This window comes from Nuphar pumila, chromosome 5 (genome assembly GCF_984573655.1).
Source record: "Nuphar pumila chromosome 5, dmNupPumi1.hap1.1, whole genome shotgun sequence".
NCBI lineage: Eukaryota > Viridiplantae > Streptophyta > Magnoliopsida > Nymphaeales > Nymphaeaceae > Nuphar > Nuphar pumila.
Genome location: NC_143253.1, coordinates 3644484 through 3660427, shown reverse-complemented (window position 1 = coordinate 3660427; position 15944 = coordinate 3644484). Strand labels below are relative to the sequence as shown.

The 15944-nt window shown below is 39.2% G+C and overlaps 1 pseudogene across 1 annotated transcript; it reads right to left on the bottom strand.

Annotated features, from left to right (window-relative positions):
* Positions 1 to 11950: 11950 nt before the first annotated feature.
* Positions 11951 to 15141, bottom strand: LOC149836508 (transcription factor MYBC1 pseudogene; annotated as a pseudogene). Its single transcript, XR_016432026.1, has one exon. The product of XR_016432026.1 is annotated as a transcription factor MYBC1 pseudogene (transcript).
* Positions 15142 to 15944: the final 803 nt, after the last annotated feature.

Genomic DNA, 15944 nt, shown 5'->3' with positions numbered 1-15944 from the left:
GACTTTTGGAGAGGGAGAAAAAACATTCTATATCATCACCTTTTTGCAAAACTCTGATAATGGATTAGAAAAGACAAGCCACAAGGATACTCCAATATAATATCGTGTCGTGTCCTATTGTAACTTACTCCTGATAGAAAATTGGCCAAGAATGGCGTGTTTTCATCTTGTCCTTGTGATGAAAATTCTTCTGTATGGGCTTGAGTCCAATATCCGACCCGAGTCAATCAGTTTAGAAGAGTTGGTAGTCGGTACCTGCGCCCAGCATGAGCTTTCAAAATTAAGTCCGGACATTTGTTTAGGGCAATATTTGTCATTATTGGAAAAATCTCATTATATATTGAAAACTATGCTTTTTTTTGTAAAAATGTTGGGCAAATATCGACAGATATAAAAAATATATAAATATTAATGTGAAAATATAATAAAAGATAAGATTCGAAACGAGGAGATACGTAAGAATGTAGGTGTTGCACCCATTGAAAATAAGATGAGAGAGAATCGTTTACGGTGGTCTGAACATATTCGGCGAAGACCTAATGATGCTCGTTAGAATGATGAAGAAATGGGAAAATATATTAGTTAAAAGAGGTCGGGGTAGGCCTAAGAAGACTTGGATGAAGATGATAGGAAAGGATATGAATGCTTTGAACCTCACCGAGGACATGGCATTGGATAAAAATGATTGGAGAAGGATTCATGTGGAAGACCCAGAATGATTTTTTTTGTTGGTTCGTATCGCCGACCCCAATTGTTTTGGGATGAAGGCGTGATTGTTGTTGTTGTTGTTGTTGTTGTATTAACATATATATACATATCGAAAAATTATTTTTAATGCACTAATATCACAGTGAAACATGATATTTTAAAAATGTCACATTTTTAGAGAATGTGCTGGCTTTTGCAAATATCATGATAAAATCATGATATCATTAGAATGAATCGCTGATTTTTGTTACATAGGCTTGTGGCCGCTTGCCAAATTAGAGTTTCTCTCCAAGATCTCATTCATCCTTTCTGTTGAATATAACCCTAAAACATCTGGTTAGTATCTTGATCCGATGAGAGGAAGCTAATTGGATTTGGTTGGTAATGGATCTTCCATCGCAGGTTTTATAGGATTAGGATTGATCATATCAGATAGGTTTTTTTTTTATACTCGTAGAAACGGCTGCAGGCGCAAAGACCTAGCCACGCTGGCTCAGCCTGTCGTACTTACAGTCTCTGTTCATGTCAGCGTAAAAACTCCGAGGATTTATGGCTGAGATATCTGACTAGGAGATTAGATTGGTAGTTTTTAGCATGGGTGGGTCTAGTGCGCCTAGCCCTGATGGCTTCTCAGGGTCATTTTTCTAAGCTTTATGGGAGATGGTATACAAGGATGTAAGATTAGCAGTCAAGGACTTTTTTGTGTAGATAGACTCACCCAATTTTGACCTATTAGTCTTTACAACTTCATCTATAAGATCTTGACTAATATTATGGTGGAACAAATGAGACCTATCCAATAGCACATTATCTCTCATAACCAAAGACCCTTTCTTAGGGGTCGCACCATTCAAGAAAGCATCATTGTGGCTCATGAGCTAGTGGATATACTCTACCATTCTATGTCTTCCAATGCAATGATTAAGACAGACTTATTAAAGGCATATAGCAGAGTGGATTGGACCTTCTTGAAAGATCCCTCTATCGTTGCCTAGAGGGATAGGGTAGTCAGCTTATTTCGATATTCGGAAGAATCACACCTATTAAGTTGATTCTTACTGCATTCTCGTCTCATTGGATGAGTTGTTTCTTATTACCAACTGCTATTTTGAAGCAACTAAAGAAAATCATCAACAAATTTTTATGGTACGACTCGAGTGAGAGTTTTCATATTCACCTATGCAATTTGTATGCCCACTCGAGGAGGGTTGGTCATTCATTCTCTTTACTACATCAACGAATCTAGTTTGGCAAAATTGGTGTAGGCAGTGGTGCAAAGGCATAACACTCCTTGGGTGTAAATCATTAGCATTAAATCTCTCTAGGGATTCTTTGTGGTTCAGTCGGCCTTCCTTTAGAGGATCCCATGGGTGGAAAAGCATGAAGGTGGGAGCTTCAGTTGTCTTCCAGGGTAGTGAGTGGAGGTTGGGTAATTGATGCAAATGGAATCCTTGATTCACGAAGAAAAACTATGTTGCACTACACCTAGGCATGAAAATCAAAAGAAAATAGGAAATACCTAAAGAAATTATTAGGGTTCACATATATATATATTGATCCCACGATATTCGATCCCACGAATATCGTGAGCCAAGATCAGCAACGATTGAGTCTCACGATATCTTAAAATTCACATATATTGGTCCCACGATATTCAGTCCCATGAATATTGTGAGCCAGCGTCAAATGTGACTCGGGATCAACAACTATCCAACGTAGAATGCTAAGGCTCGTAGGATCAGGCTGTTCAGCATCAAATATGACTCAGGATCAGCAATTGTCCAACGTCAAATATGGAGAAGGATCTTGTTTGTAGCAGTCGGTTATTTTAAAAATGGTGTACATATGTAACTCAAAAAAAATTGTATTGTAATTTTTATATATATCATTCAAGAAAAAAAAACCTTTAGAGATTTTTCCTCCTAAGTGTCGCTCTTCTCATGGTATCAGAGCAGGTTGTATTTCCTTGCTCAAATTGATTTGCTGAGTACGTTGTTTGTTGAGCAACACCTTTGTCGATGTTTCCAGCATTTCCTGTTCAACCAGGCATTACTTCACTGCTTCAGAATACACTCAGCTGATCCATTCCCGGTGTGTCATTTCTTTTAATTTTCACTATACTACCAATAGATCTGTTGGTGACAGGATGCTACAGAAATTTTCCATAGTTCCTACATCATATTTTTTTTGTTCTCATGGCTTGTGAAAGTCTACCAACCAATGTTCAGAACCACACTAGAGATGCAGATTCATCTTCATATTATATTCATCATTCTGACAATCCCGACGCGGTCTTAGTATCAGCCCAGTTAAATGGCGACAACTATTCATTGTGGAAGCGAGCCATGAAAATGGCATTAAGTACAAAAAATAAGTGTGGGTTTGTAGATGGAAGCATCTCTCAACCCCCCACATCCTCTCCTGAATGGCCACAATGGAGTCACTACAATGACATGATTCTGTCATGGCTACTCAATACATTAACAAAAGACATTGCAAGTAGTGTCATCTATGCCGAGACAGCAAGAGACATATGGGTCGATCTTAAGGAAAGGTTCTCTCAAGGTAATGCTACCTGTATATTTCATTTAAAAAAATTAATTGCGGAACATCGACAAGAACAATTGTCCTTGTCTACCTATTTCACCGGCCTAAAAGCCTCATGGGATGAACTTACATCCTAAGTTGGAGTTTCCATATGCATGTGGTGCATTTAAAGAACAAAGCATTACCCAACAAGAGAGTATTTCAGTTCCTCATGGGTCTGAACAAAGTTTCACCAACATTCAAAGTTAAATTCTCACCATTCAACCCTTACCAAACATCAATAAGGTGTATTTTATGGGTTTTCAAGAAGAAAAACAACGCTTACTTCAGCCTGTGAGTAATCCATCTGAATCTGCAGCGTTTTGTGTCAGAAGTAACACTCATACTCAAACCAAGTTTGTCCCTAATGGTCGCAAACCCTGAAAGAAAAAATCAAATTGGCCCAAATGTGATCATTGTGGCATGCTTGGACATTACAAATCCAAATGCTATGCCCTACATGATTATTCGTCAAATCATCTTAAAGGAGGAAGCTCATCCAATGCGACACTTATTCAAGGACCAAAACAACTGATCAAAAGTTTGGATCTCCTCTTGTTGCTACCAATGGGTCGACACAAGGTGCTATATCCACACCTAATATTGACCACAATATGTCACAGATATCCAAGGAGCAATTCAAGCAGTTCCTTGCTTTCGTCAATAGGGACAATACACCAGCTTCTGCTAATCTTGCAATTACTGTCTCTCTCAATTTTGTTAACAATATGACCTCTTGAATCATAGACATTGGCGCTTCTGATCGCATGACCTCACATCTTCATTCTTTTAGTAATGTGAAGATCGTAGCAAAAGCAAAACCGATTAACCTCTCAAATGGTCAAAGTTTGATGGTTTCTCATATAGGTGACACCTTAGTGTCACCCAATCTCAAACTTTCAAATGTCCTTTGCATTCCAAAGTTCTATTTTAATCTTCTTTCCATAAGCAAACTAACTCAATTGTTGTAATGTGCTGCAATATTTTTTTCAATCTTTTGTGTTTTTTAGTCGAAGAAGCTGATTAGAGCAGGTAGAATGCGGGACGAGTTATACCATCTTTCAAATGTCCCAAATAGCCAAGCCCTATATGCTAGATCTCCTTCTGACTCTCGCATTTGGCATATGCGACTTGGACACACTGCCAAAGACCATATTCTTTTATTATCATGTGATGATTCTAATATTACTCCCCATTTGAACCATTTTGTGATGCATGTCATAGAGCAAAATAAACTTGTTTACCATTTTTAAATAGCACAAATAAAAGTGATTCACCTTTTGATTTAATTCATTGTGACATATGGGGTGGTTATCCTACACCATAACACACAGGTGCACATTATTTTCTTACCATAGTAGATGATTTTTTGCATTACACTTAGACATTTAATGAGGTACAAATCAGAAACATGTTATTTTATAACCAAATTCATTGCCATGGTCAAAACCTAATTCAACAAACAAGTAAAAAAATTTGTACCGATAACGAAGCAAAAATTCTTTCACATGTGACTCAAAATTATTTTCACCAAAATGGTATGGACCATCAACGAACCTGTGTTGGAACCCCCCAACAAAATGCTAGAGTTGAATGCAAACATTGTCATCTCCTTGAAGTTGCACGGGCATTGCAAATCCATGCCAACTTACCTATTTCTTTTTTAGGAGAATGTGTTCTTACTGCCACTTACCTTATTAACCGCATGCCTACTCACATTTTGCACAACAAAATGCCCCATGAAACTCTTTTTCAAAACAAAACAAAATATAATCACTTGTGTGTTTTTGGATGTCTATGTTATGCTCATAATCTAAATGCATCCAAGGACAACTTTTCCTCAAGAGCTAACCATTGTATTTTCATTGGTTAACCATTTGAGCAGCGTGGATATCGCCTTTATGACCTAGACGATCATGACATCTTTACTAGTTGTGACATTACTTTTCATGATGACATGTTTCCATTTCAAACATTCACTCCTAATGAACCTTCAAAGGAACCCGTCATACTCGTACCAGTTATGACACCCATCACTGATTTCCATCCACCACCTGACACACCCCTTGATCTAGTTAATGAGTCTCCCGAAGACACAACTCCCCCAACTTCCCTTATTCCCAGTCCAAGTCCTACACCAGTCTGTTTTTGTGTGTAGATCTGTCCATACACACCAACATCCCAACTATCTCTCCGAATATGTATGTTCTTCCGCCTATACCCGTCCCATGTGCACTTTACCCGGCTCCAACGGTCAGCTCTCTTCAGGTACACCATACCCCATTGCTAATTTTTTACCTACTCACAAATTTACTCCTAATTTTACATTCATTTGTGTTATCCTTTCTGAGAGAAAACCTCACAACTTCAACAAGGCAGTAAAGAGTCCATATTGGAAAAATGCAATGTCTGCAAAAATCAAAGCCCGTGAAGACAATGCCACTTGGACAATTATGTCCCTACCACCAGATAAGCGACCCATTGGGTGCAAATAGGTCTATAAGGTGAAACATCAGGCGGACGGATCTGTCGAGCAGTATAAAGCCCGCTTGGTGGCCAAAGATTACACCCAAATCGAAGGATTTGACTATCACAAGACATTTGCCCCAATGGCAAAACTTGTTACTATGCATTGTTTACTAGCATATGCTGCCATCAAAGGCTAGAACTTACATCAACTTGACGTAAGCAACACATTTTTACATGGAGACCTTGATGAGAAAGTGTATATGCACCTTCCACCAGGATTCCAAAGTGAGGGGCGCATCAAGTGTGTCAGCTTCAAAAATCAATCTATGGCTTGAAACAATCATCCCGCAATTGATTTAGCAAGTTGTCTCTTACATTAAAAACTGTTGGGTTTTTACAATCCAAGGCGGGCTATTCCCTCTTTACTCAAAAAAATGGGGACTCGATTTTCAGCAGTTTGGGTATATGTTGATGATATTGTCATCATAGGAAATGATGAATCATTCATTTCTCACTTGAAGAAATTTCTACACACATAATTTCATCTCAAAGACCTAGGCAACTTGAAATATTTTTTGGGCATTGAAGTTGCACGTGCCCCTGAGGGCATCTTTTTAAGCCAATAAAAATATACTCTGGACATCTTGGACGATGTGGGCCTTCTTGGAGCTCAACCCACAAATTTTTCTATGGATCAAAAGCTTCAATTGGATATCAATCAAGGCAAACCATTGGAATATCCCACCCGATATTGTCGCTTAGTGGGCAGATTGATATATCTCATCATCACAAGACCTGATATTGTTTATTTAGTTCACATTCTTAGTCAATTCATGCACCAACCATGTATTCCTCATTATGATGCAACCATTCGGGTCCTATGTTATCTAAAATCCACTCTTGGCAAAGGCATCCTCTTATCCTCTCACAGTGATATTCAATTGGTGGCATATTGTGACTTTGACTGGGCAAGCTGCTCTATGACTCAGAGATCCAACACCGACTATTTTACCATGTTGGGGAACATCCCACTTTCTTGGAAGTCTAAAAAGTAGCCTACTGTGTCAAGATCGCCTGTAGAGGCCGAATATCGGTCTATGGGTGCTGCAACATGTGAACTTATGTGGCTACAAGCACTTCTATATGATCTTGGATTTTCTCATCATCAACCCATGTAATTACACTGTGATAATCAAGCCGCACTTCATATTGTGTCTAACCCGGTCTTTCACGAACGTCAAATGTGACTCAGGATCAACAATTGTCCAACATCAAATGTGGATAAGGCTAAGGCTCATAGGATCAGATCCTCATCTGATAACATAAGGCAAATGTCTAGCGTAAAATGTGAAGAAGGATCATGTTTGTAGCATTTGATTATTTTAAAAACGGTGTACATATGTAACTTGAAAATTTTGTATTGTAATTTTTATATATATCATCTAAGAAATAAAACCTGTAGAGAATTTTCTTCCTGAGCGTCACTTTTCTCAAAAAATGCATAAATTCAATAAAAATAAAAATAATCAATCATCCAACTCTAAATCCCCTCATAGGAACTCCATAACAATTATATATATCAAAAAATATAAACCCTACTCTATGTAGAATCTTGGATAGGATCTGAATATTCTAATGAACTGAAAAAATCCAAATATAAAAAACAACTATAGTTCCCATTGGATCTCCTCTCACTAGATCCATCAGATCTAATCACCCTTTGTTCCACTTCTTCTTCTTGCCTTTTGTTGGAGTTGGATCCAACTCTGGATCTATGACTGCATCATCCTCTCTAGGTTGGAAAGGATTCATCTTCGATGAATCATATGTAGTGACATCTGCATCTCTAAATGTGGGCCCACACAAAAGGGTTGCACCATAAAAAATAATGGTTTCTCTATCCTGCTATAACTCTTGACCCTCTTCTTTAGTATTTGGATCTATTTTGCCATCCTCTATATGTTTAACCACCTAAACTTGCTTGCTAAAAGTGGGACATTAAGCTGCTAGATACCCAACTCCATCATAATGGAAGCATCTTGGTCCACTCTCAAAGGCCTTAGCATGTGACATCGTGTTGTGTGCAGGCCCTAAATCCTCATATCATGTTGGATACTTGTCGGCCTTAGTATCATGTTGGTCTGAACTCGCTTCCTAGGTTGGGAATGCGTTATTGAGCTGCAAGGATGATGCTCATAAATCACTTCTTGACTTAAATTTTTCCTTAATAGATATGACATGTTGGGTTGCTTGATCAACATTTGACACTATAGAGCAAATCATCTCATCATAAATAGTAGAATAAAGGCTTGTGATGTACCTGGTAACTTGTTGATCCTCGAGAAGCTGACTCCAAAGGTTTAAGCGATGGAACTCCGCAGTGTATTTGGCTACGAACTTCAAACCTTGTCGAAGCAAAAGACATTGTTGATAAGCTTGTTGAGCATAACTGAGGGGTATGAACTTGGCCTCCATGATTTGTTGTATCTCAATCTATGTCTCTATATATCCTAGTCTCTGACCTTCATGGATTTGACGCAAATCAGTCCACCATAATAGTGTAAACCCTCGTAAGCAGGTTGTGGCCAATGTGACATGGCAGTGATTGAAGCTTACTGGAAAGTGAAGTATGTGTCCATTGCCAACCTCCAATCCAAGAAGATGTCTACATCAAGTTGTCCAAAGAATTATGGGTGGTCCAGCTTGACACCATAGATCTCCATGCACTCTATCTATCGCCCCTTATGAGGTACAACTGGTCCTGGTGGATGCTCATACCAAAACTCTGCATCGTCATTTAGACCCAAAAATGGATCCTCTAGATCTCCTCAAACTATGTGCCTAAGACAAAGCCTCTCTGATGGACGAATAAGAGGCACCTCATGTGGCTTTTGATCTCGATGTGTTGCTCTTGGTACTTCTGCATATTTCCTAAATTGAGTGCCCATTAGACCAACATTCATGTCGTTTTGAGTCTTTTTCAAAAAAAAGTTTGTCCAAAAATAAAAAGGTCAAAAGCAAATGATATGATCCTCTATATCATTATTCTAAAAGCTTTAGGCCAACCTTCATGTCGCTCTATACATTTATCTTTCATGCATATGGGCTCTCTACAATTTTCATATATACTCTATGTTTGTTATGTATGTATACATGATCATAATCTTTATGCATTCTTCATGCATTTCTCCATGTGCATTTTATGCATTATATCATGAAGCATCTACTTGCATATTTTGAAGCATATGCTACTAACATATTTTTCTTACAGTTAACATAGCTAGCAACCCAATTATACCATTAGGCAACTTATTTAGTCATATCTTAATATCATCTTGTAGATAAATGAATATTAGGTCCATAAATTGTCCCACGAATTGATCGATCAATCTAATACCCATTTGACAACTTTATAACCATCTTTATCTCCAAGCATGTTTGGGTCAAAAGTGTCTTTGACGTATCCTGATGTCTTTGTTATAAAAGTTTATATTTGTCTGTCTTTTCAAGAAATATATATTTTTTGAAAAGCTTGTCAATCATTTTTTGTGCAATCTTACTCGACAAGACACTTGTTTCGTCTTTCATTTGACCTTGCTCAAGAAGACCTTTCGCTCACCAAACAGAGTTCAAGAGAAAGCCCTCGTGTGAAACAAAGTATTAACTTAGTCTTCAGCCCAAAGTCGTACGACCAAGACCTCTATGCCGATATAAAAAGGCATCATAGAGAGACATTTATGTGAAACTACGTGCATGCCTTTAGCTATGAAATGCATATTTTGCGGTCATGTTATTGTCTTTCACAAGATTTTTTCGAAAAGCTTTTTGTCAAAGTCAATTCTTTGTATTTAAAATTTGGTGTTTACTTCTTTGTTTTTTACTAAGCTTCACACGCTCGATAGGGATGTCAGTGGACCAGAGAAAATGGGGCCCGCTCCATTTATACTAGGGATAGAGGACATGAAATGGGAAATAGACCGGGGGTGAAGGTTAAAATCAAAACCCATGCAAGGATGGAGGGCAAATTTTTGAGACAGGGTGGGCGTGGAGAGCTTGTCCCCCAATCCACTGCCATCCCTAATGCTCGACAACAAAGATGGCCCATCTATAGACACCCTAGTTTTGACCAAATAATTTTCTACTATCTCCAGAGAATCTGAGTCTTTGAAAACAAGGTGTTTTAAGTCATTTTCAAGTCAAAATTAGGTTAAGGTGCATTTTTTACCTTAAAAACGACATTCTCAAGGGTTTTTGACCAAAAGATTAATTAAATTAGAGAGTCTTAGCTTTCAAATAAGATGAAAATCAGGTCAAGTCCGACATTTGAGTAAAGAGTTATGATAAAAAATTAGGTGACTTGTCTGACCAAAATTTTGGTCTTAGGTAGGCCCTCCTTTGAGTCTATTTTTACTAATAAAAACTATAGAATTTGGTTTTGTATTTAAAAATTGAATTAAAGTATAAGATGTTAGCCTTTCAACACATCAATATGTATCTCAATATGACACTCAAATAGAGAGTTATAATCAAAACAATATAGTCAATCATAATATATTTGAAGTTCAACCCAATTAAAAATATAGAAATTTGAAATTCCTATATCTAGTTCCTAGAAAACTTTTGGAAGTCCCAGCAATGCCCTTAAATTATTTTCTTAGAAAACTCTAAAAGTCACCCATAAGCTTCTCTCATTCTCTTAGAGATAAGTCTTTATTATCTCTTAGGTATTGCTCTCACCTTAGATTCATTGAACTTGACCAGTTTCGGGTTGCTTATCCGTTAAGCTAAGTAACTCCAACAAATATCATTCAATCTAGTAGCAAGAAACAATAAAAATGAGACTTCAAAATTTTCAACCAATATGATTGCGCCACATCATCGAAAGTCTGGTCTGAATTTTTGAACCCAAAATCTTCAAGATCGAGACCCAAATCCATTTCAAAATCTATAAATAAGGATTTATTCTTCTAGTCCAGCCATATAGAATTAGAGTAAGGAAGCCATGTCATATTGAGAGCCTAACTCAAGAAGAGTGTTGTCACTCTATCGAACTTACCTGTCAAATCTAAGTCTAGATCACCTATCCTAAGATTCATTATGCTGGTTCTGAACCTCCATAAGCTCATGCCCTATGAAGGTGTCATATTTGTCGCTCATCGAAGTCAATGTCTTAAGAAGGCTACATAAGCTCGTGGTGAGTTCACTTCTCTTATATTTATTTATTTATTTATTTATTTTATTTAGAGTGTATTTATCTTTAATTTTCATATATTTGTTTTTGTCTATGGTTTTTTGAGCGTTGGTAGTGTCCACACCATCAACCTCACCTTTTTTAATTAGATCCGCGTACAAGGTGTTAATCACTTGCAAGCTAAAGCGAAGATTCTAAAGTTCCTAGAGCGGTTAATCCCTGCTCATCGAAAGAAAAAATGTGTGGCACTTAAAGAACAAACCCCACAATTATCATGTGCCATTCTTAAATTTGGATCCATTTTTCAAATCCAAACTCTTTTTTGAATAACCAGCGTTTTGGTTTTCAAATTTGGAAATCCACATTAGGTGGCCCACACTTTTATTGGAAATACCATTACTAACTACAAGCTAGAAAATATAACAAACATGACCAATTTCCGTTAGGCGTTTGATTTTTTAGGAGACAATTTAGATGGTGACTGGTTTTTTCATGCGACTACTTGGACCCCAATGTGTCTAATTTTTTAAGCGACAAAAGTGTAAAACCGTCAACAAAAAAATCAAGTGACAATGTTAACATATTCTGAGTACTGAATTGGCCATGTTTGACATATTTCTCTAGTCTCGGCCAAAACAAGGAATGGTGGCAAAAGTGAGTACCTTCTACGCCATTGTCTGAAAACAGAAAACAAGTAGTTCATTGGATCTGTTAAATCAAGCTCTTGCAAATGGATAAGTATAAATGAGCATAAGGAATGCGCATGATGAACAGTCGTGGGGTCATTCATCACAATGGTAGTAACAACAATAACAGCGAAAAGGAAGCCCTGAAGGCGAATTTCCAGACTGCAGTTTCTAGAAACTCCATGGTTCACAAAGCCTATAACTTATCCAGACTGCAGAACAAAGTTTCAACAATGTCGGTGTAATTCAAGTCCATGAATCAGGCACCAGCAACACGGTGGAAAGATTGAGAGCATATGTAGGAGTCATCTTTTGAGTCCTTAAGAAATAATGCAGAAATATCATAATTAAGAAAGTAAGTTTATATGCAGGGAAAAGTGAAATCTTAAAATAAGAGGAAGAAGAAGCAACTCCAAGTAGTGTATACAACTGAACTCGCAGAATTGAAGCCAAGATGCAACACGGATGAACTAGCAAACCAAAGCCATCACGCAACACTGGTCCATCTGCTTAGGAAATGAAGAATCAAGGTGCGTGTACTGTTTGAGACTATTATATATAATCTGGCTTGCCATGCATCATTTTCACTATCAAGTTGGATGATAGTCCTATGGTAGAAAGGACTAATAGCAGCCTCTGTTTTACACGGGAAGTCAGTCATCAGTTTGCAGAAGAATTTCTTGCAGAAAAATAAGTATATCAGAATGGATGCATCCAAGTTGTTTAGTAAACTATTTTTCATTGTAGATTTAGCTTTTAATTAAGGGAGGCACATACAATTTCAGAAATAAACAAGGGCACATTGGTCTTACCGCATTACAGTGTCCACCAGAACTGAAAACAATTCGATGACCATTCATCCTCCAGCTCAGCAGGTGGATTAGAACAAAACCAGATATGGACAAAACCCTCCAAACACAAAGGTTTAGAGACAGACCTAGGAACACCCACTCATCATATTGACAACACCAACCTTCTATAAAAATCCAATATACAATAGCTAAAATGTATGTCAAAGACACATAACTAGGAGTCACTAACAACTCTATGAAACAAAGGATCCAAACCAGAAACTCCGAGAAGCCATATCTAGAGTCTCATGTACAAAATGCTGCAAGACAGTTTCCAAATAAAAAAAACTATATTTAAAACACCTAGAAAATAAAAATGGTGGTAGTCAGATGAAGTAGAAATTCACCTATTCACAATTTTGAGAAATTAGACATGGCCGCATATCCACAGGCATTCATACAGTATGTGCATACATATACTGTGTATCTGTGTGGTCTACCATGATAGATGTATATATAAATAAGTTATATATGCGTGCATCAGACATCAGTGCAAATAAATTTGCAAGCACATACATGCATCAGTCAATAGACATCAACAACCTTAACCCAAGAGGTAAAGCCAAAGTTCCTAAAGATGAAAATATACACTTAGAATTGTGGCAACAGATAATCACCCCTATCTAAGATTTATTATCATCTCTGAATGTCGGAAACCAAACAGCTAAGATCTATGTAACGATTCTATATGCCATGCACCAACTTATTATCTAGCAGTTCCAAGTTACTAATTCCCGTTCTCCACTGAAGATTGTTCTGCTCTAAATTCAAGAAACCATGAGGAAAAAAATCAAAGAGAAAAGCCAAGGAGAAACAAACCTCGAAGCATATTATATTTGAAATATGAACAGAGAAAACACAAGAGGTAGCATAAATGACAGAATTGAGAAGAAAAGAAGGTCCACGTAAACCACACTCAAACATACTTCCAAGGTAGAAGCAAAACAGTCCAAATGATTCACAAAAGCAACCTCCAATAAAAACATGGGCCATTTGTTGAATTGATTAAACAAAAAGCTGCGTTTCAACCAATTTTGACAAAAAAAGAGCATCATTCACTCAACTTCCACTTCTATTTCAGAGCACACGATTAAGCCAACTTTCAATTGATGGGAACATGTCTAATGCTAAACCAACAAGTTTCACCCTCATAGATAACTATAAATCCAGTAATAGAAAGAAAAGAAAAGAAACAGAAAAAAGAGCGCAATTCTGAGAATCATTGGGAACAACTAATGAGCGGCTTCATCTATTTCAAATCTACCCACAAAGGGATAGAAGAAACTATGAACAGCTACAACATCAAAAGAAAAAGGGAAATCATGAATCGGAACCCGATTTACTTTCACCCTGACGATCAACACCCAATTCCCTAAACTGAAAACCCAATTGACTTACTCTCTGTTCATCAATTCCTTACTCCCCAAATTGAAAACCCAACTCAATTAATCCTCAATCATGAATACCCAAATCAAATACCGAATGCAATCCCCTTCCGATCAACAACACCCAATTCCCACCTTGCTCCGATTCAGTCGAAGAGAAAAGGAGAAAAAAAGAAAAAGGAAGGTGAGCTCAATTTGCACTAGGAACCAACATACCAAGCTACCAACACCACCAATGAACCTCCCCCCTCGGCCACACCCAATTTGATCAATCATGTTCCGTCGGGAACAAAGTGAGCACCTTCCTCGTCTCCATCCCCGTTGTCGTCGTTGTCGAGTCCGACCGCAATTCATCCACCACGCTCCCAAACTCCCTCGCCTTCCCCATCACCGCCCCGGCTCCAGGCGGCACCACCCTGTGGACAGGCTGGTGCCGAGCCAAGTACCTATGATCGAACGCCGGGAAGCCAGCGGGGGGAGGCGGGCCCGTGAAAAAATGGTGGTGGTGGGCGGCAGCCGCCGCAGCAGCAGAAGGGTTGAAACCGATGGGCACGAAGGGGAGAAGGTGGTGGTTCTCGTAATGGTGGTGGGGGGGAATCGGGGTGGAGGCGAAGAGGTGGTCGCAGGCGGAGGTCGGGCCGGGGGGCGCGCCACCGCCGCTGCCTCCGGAGTCCACACCGGACATGCCCTGCACCCTCTTGAGGTAGAGTCGGTACTTCTGGAGGTGGCTGGCGACGTTCTCCCTGGTGAGGCCGTCGACGTTCATCAATTGCATGATGGTCTTGGGGACGGCGTTCTTGATGCCGAGGTGGCCGACGGCTTCGACGAATCTCTTGTGCAGCTGGGGAGTCCAGACGAGGCGGGGTCGCTTCAAGGTGCGGGCGGGCTCGTCGCCGGCTCCGGCCGACGGGTCGAAATCGTCGGCCGACGACGAGGCCGGCTGGGTGGGAGGCGCCAGTGACGGAGGCGGTGGAGGGGAGCCGTTGTGGTTGTTGTTGTTGGTGGTGGTGGAGATGTCGAAGGCGGCGGCGAGGTCGGGCGTGATGAGGGTCTGGGTGAGGGGCATGAGCTCGTCCGGGGAGGGGAGCTCCTCATCCCAGTGAGCGAACCAGGAAGCGTCGTCTCTCATGGGTGGGCTCGATCGGGGGGTTCTGGTCCGAGTTAGAGGCGCAGGTGGTGGTGGTGGTGGTGGCCGGAGTAGTGGTGGTGGAGCACCATAAGAGTGGGGGAGGAGGGAGCAGATTTCGGAAGACGTCTGTTTTGTTTTTCTTGGGGAGAGAAGGGAATCTGGGGTGACTTTTATATTGTCTAAACCATCCTCATGGTTTTCAGACAACGACTGACTCTTGGATTTTGGGGTTCTGAGATCTTACCTTACCTTATTGCCCCCCTCATATTCAAGTTGGTCAACTGGATCACATATGTTTCGCAGAAGCTAGATCAAGATCTGATTCGGTTTGGCTGCAAACTCAGGGAACTCAGAGATAATCTCATGGGATTCCAACCCCAGACCACTTAATTATGATAGTGAAACCTAACCATCCATCTATCTTAGTCAACCCTTTCTTGAGATCATAGTTACCAAACTAAGAAATGGGTGCAACCGTGAAAGAAGTAGCGTGAAGTGTATACATTTAAGAGTAGAGGGTTGCTGTTGACTCTGATCCATGCATGCCTACCACAGCTTACTGGGGTTTTTTAAGGGTCCTTTTTCGTATTTTTCCCAAATCTGATTAAACAGATGTATTCTACGTACTTGATTTTATAGGGATCGACCCATGCATCTTTGGATTCTGACGTGCGGATAAGTTTTTATAAGTATCATAAATATTCAAAGCTTAAAAATATATATTTTCTTATCAAAAAAACACAGTCCAAGTATTGTTCATTAGCAAACGCACACATCTGCGGGGTCAGATTTAAAAAAAAAAACAACCTAAAAACCCCTTGTTCGCGGGGTCAAGTATTGTGGTAGGCTGCAGTAAGCATGAAACGAGGTAGGCAGCTTCCTCTACTATATATTTAAAATATAAAACAATTTGTTTTAACATATATAAAAAGTTAATTT